The sequence below is a fragment of the Synchiropus splendidus genome, chromosome 7, assembly GCF_027744825.2.
Source record: "Synchiropus splendidus isolate RoL2022-P1 chromosome 7, RoL_Sspl_1.0, whole genome shotgun sequence".
NCBI classification, from domain to species: Eukaryota; Metazoa; Chordata; class Actinopteri; order Syngnathiformes; family Callionymidae; genus Synchiropus; species Synchiropus splendidus.
In genome coordinates, this window is record NC_071340.1 from 9,665,204 (window position 1) to 9,670,864 (window position 5,661).

A 5,661-nucleotide genomic window follows, 5' to 3' on the forward strand; every position below is an offset into this window, starting at 1 on the left:
ATGTTCCCAACATCAGGCCAAACTACCACTGGGTGCCTTTATCTTTGTCTAGACCATCATGAGAGCAGCCTAACAGCATCTGTCAGTCCCAGTCAAACCCCCCCGGTACCATAAAAACCGGGCCCCTTCGCTAAAGGAACCGAGGCTGCGGAACCCAGTGGGGACTCGTATGAATCTATACCGCGAGAAATAAACTGCTGTTTTTCTCCATCTTCACCAGCGTGTGCCCCATGCATCGCCATGCGGGCAGATGGGGGAGGTGGGGATGGAAATAAAACATGCATGAGTCGCCTGCAGCCCCGGAAAATAATTACTGCCATTTAACAGACATGTAGAGGAGAGCGGCGAAGCCTGGTCTGCCCACAGTACACCGCCACGCCACCTGCATACCGATGAACTGGAGGGATCACGGCCATGTGGAGACTCCGGAACAGTAACAAAGACTGTACCTCAACTCTCTCAGGACCGTCACCGTGGATTGTGTATTTTTCAGGACAAAATCCCCAATGTATTGGTATAGTCGACTGGCTGATGACCTCTTCATTTAGAAGACACTACCTTCCTCAACCTCCACAACCTTTATACTGTGGTTCATAGTGCCCCTTTGTTTCACCAGCCTTGCTTGTGTTCAGTCTCCTTTCCTTTGCCTTTCCTCTCCATGTAAGACAGTGGAGGATCTGCTGAACTTACCAGTGTGAGTGAGTGGTTTTCTGTCTCGACTTGTCCTGTGACGGACCGGAGAGCTGTCCAGGGTGTCCAGTTGGCTGGAATAGGTTCAGAGTAAAACTAGTCAGTCAGTATACTAGTCAGTCAAACGTTTGTGGCATTTTAAGATGAGTTGCAGCTCCACATGAGCCTCACAATCAGAGAGCAAACTTTTCATCCACTCAATTAGTCGCCTTTCATTTTGAACTCAACCATAATAACCATATTTTTTAGAACACAATGTCTTCAAATTAGAATTTCATTAACCTGATAATAGTTTCCAAGGTCCTCCCAACCTTTCATTCACAACTCTCATTCTTCTTTTTGACATTTTTCTTATAATATCAACTTGAATTGTATCACATATTGTAATTTTATCTAATATAATTCATCACAATACACTTATACAGAAAAATACTTATAAGATATTGAATATAAAGTGGGCTGCTATTTTAGTCCCCTAACAGTCTATGCATAGGCATAGGACTTGAGTTTGTTGCTAAGATATGGTAATCAATTCAGCATGTGATCTGTCACCACAGGACAATAAAATGCATCCATTAGATATTTAGATATAGAACCGAATCAAGAGGAAATTGGGGTCAAAACAGTTTTAACTTCTGAGGGGAAGCCTGCATGTGACACGCCATGAAAGTCATGTGGAGTAGGGTCGACATAATTCACAAGTTTGGAGATCCTTCCTTTTCTTTCAGCTGCCTTGAGTCTGAGCGTGGGACAAATTTATGGTGGGTGGAGGGATGCCAGTGGAGGTCAAACGCGTGAGCGGCTCCCCATCTCCCCGGCTATCATTCTTTACGGCCGATCCAGTGGCGAAGCCTTCATTACCCTGAATTACACGTGGCGATTATTACCTCTCCCCCAGGCCCCAACAGGACGGCCCTGGCCTTATCGTCTTATCATCCCGCCCTAGAGGAACATAAGGCAGGATCTCTTCATATACATGCAACATCTGCCTGCAGCGTGAGACCACTGCGGATCTTGGAGCACCACATCTAGAGCATGCGATGTTTCACGGAGGACGGCTGAAATCAGCGGCTTGTTTGTGGACGTGCCGCAGAGGAGCCCTGGCGGAGGGGGTGTGGTAATTCCGCGCGGATTCCCTTCATGTGTGTAATGAAGGTCTAATTAGACGTACTGATCCACACATAATGGAAACTGATAGGTTTTTCTTGCTGCTGAAAAGATCCTGAATGTTGTTCCAGGCGCTGGAGCCGTTTCTTTCACAGCGAGGAGCCTCTCTGCCGACGGTGAGCCGCGCAAGACGACTTCGCCGACAATGTCTGGGATTAGATAACAGAATCGGAGATGGGGCACCAAATCAGTGGCCTCTTACCAACGTTCTGTCACCAACTCTGCTGCCATGACAACTCAAAAAAAAGGACCTCTGCAGTAGCGTCAGGTTTATTTCAAGGTGGGCGCTGAGGGGCAGAGCGACCTCAGATTCTCTTGTCAGTCATTAGTGAACTTCAAACTGATGCCATCTTTGTATTCTGAGTACGGAGCGTTCATTCTTTCAGATGAGGAGGGTGGAGGTCCTTAGAAGAATGTCACTGTGGCCTTAAAAGGTGGACGACAGCGGAGTGGACGAATAAAATGGATGATGGAATGACATCATCATGAGATTTCTGACTGATCTCTGTGTGTTAGTCAGAGCTGACTCTGGGGTGGAGGGTTTGGTCTCTTATGGTAAAGCCAGATAACCGTCTGCTCCTCTCTCTTGGACTATAGCTTCTCACAAAAATAGTTTACTTGTAACCAAAAATGAGAAAAACACTTAACCTGTGGCACCACTGTATTTCAACTTGATATAAAAAAACTATTTTTGAGGTCTTTCCTTTTAAGTTATTTTGGATCAAAAGTGCGAATTTAACAGATTTGAAATTACATTTCTCTTTTAAAATGTGCTTGAAGACATGCAGTTTTTGAACTTAACAGAAAAAAAGAAATATTTAAATCCAGACCATCCATCACACACACACACGCACACACACACACACACACGCACAGTCATACATGTTTATAACCACAACTGAGGTGCCAGTGTGAAGCCTGATAATCTGGGAAAGCAGCAGGGGGCTTGGATAGTTGCAAGCTTCGCCAATCTTGATATATCATACTTTTTTCACAACTCATCTTGTCGAGTGCTCGCTGTGAGAGGCCGCGCTGTATTGTTGTGGAGGAAATATCAATGCTGGCTCAGAGGGGGGTGGCAGGCGCGGACGGCATGTCACAAACACCGCTGAAGGCTTCATCATATCAGACACCAGGCAGAAACAGAATGATTCTCTAGACTTTCCATTTGTTTCAGGAATTTCACTTAAAAAATGTAAAACTTAAAAGTATTGCAGAGACAAATGTGACCAATAATAAATATAAAAAATGTAGTTTACAATCACGTGGGGAGAAATATCAGATATCAACATGAAATATCACAATATTATACATGTATCTTAATGCCGTTCCTTCATGAATGACATCACAATAATAAGTGAAGAGGCAATGGCACAGCATACTCCTCATTGTCATCCAATCTATGATTTTGATATAATTTCCTGACATGTATTTTATCCATATAATTCATGTTAAATACATTCCGAGTGCAATTTGCTCATCCGGTCTGCAGGTGGCAGCAGCAATGGATGAACGAGATTGTACATCCACATTTTGCCACAATGGACACACACAGTGTGATTTCCTTCAGTGATTCATTGGTATATAGTCTTTTATAAACTCAGGAGTTCCATGGCTTTTCCAACCCGAGACAGTCACATGACTGGAAGTGAGAAAAAAATTTTATTTTTCAAGTGAATATATTTTATGAATCAGAAATGCAAGTCAGTGCATCTTCAGTTGAAGATGTGCTTTCACATTCTGAAATGAATGGCAACAGATGTGGTCACATGGCAGCCATTACGGAACAGGAAGTCATAGGTTTCAAATCCAGTGAGGTCACCAGTGTGGGCAATAGTGTGTTCCAATGAATGTCCATCTTGAAAACGTGACCTGTGATGCCACAATGAATTCACCCCTCAGTGTGTGCCAATAGAGCAGATCCAGTTAAGTCAGCGCGAGCGTGGAGTCAGACAAGCGACGACTAGTCATGGTGATACGCGTCAAATTGTCGTAACACTGTTACCGCTGATGACTGGCTCTCATGTGACTCTGTAGATGCTCAGCCCGTATGGAAGGATCGTATAGCACATCTCAGCCAACTACTTCATCAAGCTGCACGCTTGTTGTACTGTATCATGACCTGCGTGTAAGTACAGACTCAGCAGGGGCTTGTAGACAGGATTTGGATGACACACACACATTCGGGCCGACGCACACACAGCGCCCTCCCTCAAGCGCGCTGTTGTATCAGGCAGCCAGGCAAGGAGTCAGGGAGCAGTAACAGGGCTATTAGGACTCCCAGGGACCCTATCGATCTCCTCATTGATCCCCTCCTGCCTCGGCTCGTCCAGACAAGTGTGAGGGTTTATACGAGTGCTTCTGGAAGGAGCAGAGCGATACTGCACACAAGTAGAGCAGCAGAGTGAGGCCCTGGAAGAGAGGGCGCCTCAACTTCAAGTGTGTGTCATTTCTTTTAGACTGAATCCTTAATGAGACAGACTGCTGCACATAGATATTCTCAGACAGAAACACCATTCAGACTTGGTGGTGTTTGGCTCCTTGGGGTCGCTGGGGTCACATAGTCTGAGGTTATTACGGCCCCTCAGGCCAAAGCAGAGTCCGGTTCTCTGGAGGTTTCTGCTGCTGTTTTTCTTTCCCACAGAACTGAACTATTGCTCTCTCATGGACAGGACTACTGCAGCACAATTACAATAAAGAACTGTGCCAAAAAACAATTATAAACATTAGTTATGAGTGAATTATTTATTGTCTCATCATTGCTTTTATCTTGTTGTTGTCCCTGTTGGCATTCACTTCACTTGACTGTAGAGGGAGCAAGTGAATGACTTTGCTTAGGCACAGGATTTGTATTCAAGTATAGGGGCCCAAGGACGGATCCCTGCTGCACCTGAGTATATACATTGAAATCACAATACTGAATACATGATGATTTTTACTCCATTGGACGCCTTAACAACGCTGCACTGACATTCCACAGAACTCAAACTGCTCCCTGCTTGAACCCTTCCAAAAATGACATGACTAATGGACTTGAAAAATAAAGATAGACCGTGCACATACAGATGTCTGACAAAACAAAGAGAAACCACAACACAAAGACTTATCAAAACCAGAGAGACACTCCGAATGGAACACATTAAAAACCACTGAAGTTGACGGTTGTACTCCATATGTAGAGCCAACTGGGGTTTCTTTGGGGATCGGTTTCACAGACATATTCTATGGATCTATGTGATTTATCATTTGAACAAAAAAAAACTTTGAACGTGCTGCTGTAAGTAAATCCGGTGCAATGTCGTCCCCTCTGGAGCAATATTGGTACTGCAGCCGCTGTTCACGTCAGCCAACTCATCCACCACACAGCGTGCGTCTCTTGTGGAGGGAGCTGTGCGCTGCTGAATGTGCAGTCTGACCTGATGTGTATTAATGACAGAGGAGGTGACGGGTCCTCATCAGAGTCCAGCTGATTAATAACCGGCCCCTTCACACCTTCACTCACAATTAATGGCTTTCTGTCGCGCTCTGTCTATTATTATCACTCAATAATGAGCTCTCAAAGAAGCCATGGTGAGAGTCCGAGAGAGACGCACGATCTGTACACGATGGTCGTGACTACCCCCCCAAAAAAGAATGTCATGTATATAAATACAGTATGTAACATTGTCACAAGTTGGTGTAGTGTTATAGCCGTGATCGTTTCAGATTTTCAAAGTTATCGTGGTCGTACTTTTATTTTGAAGAACCAAATACATTTCCGGTGCAATGTCCGCGTTTCTACACGCAGAAAACAAAAACTACAAA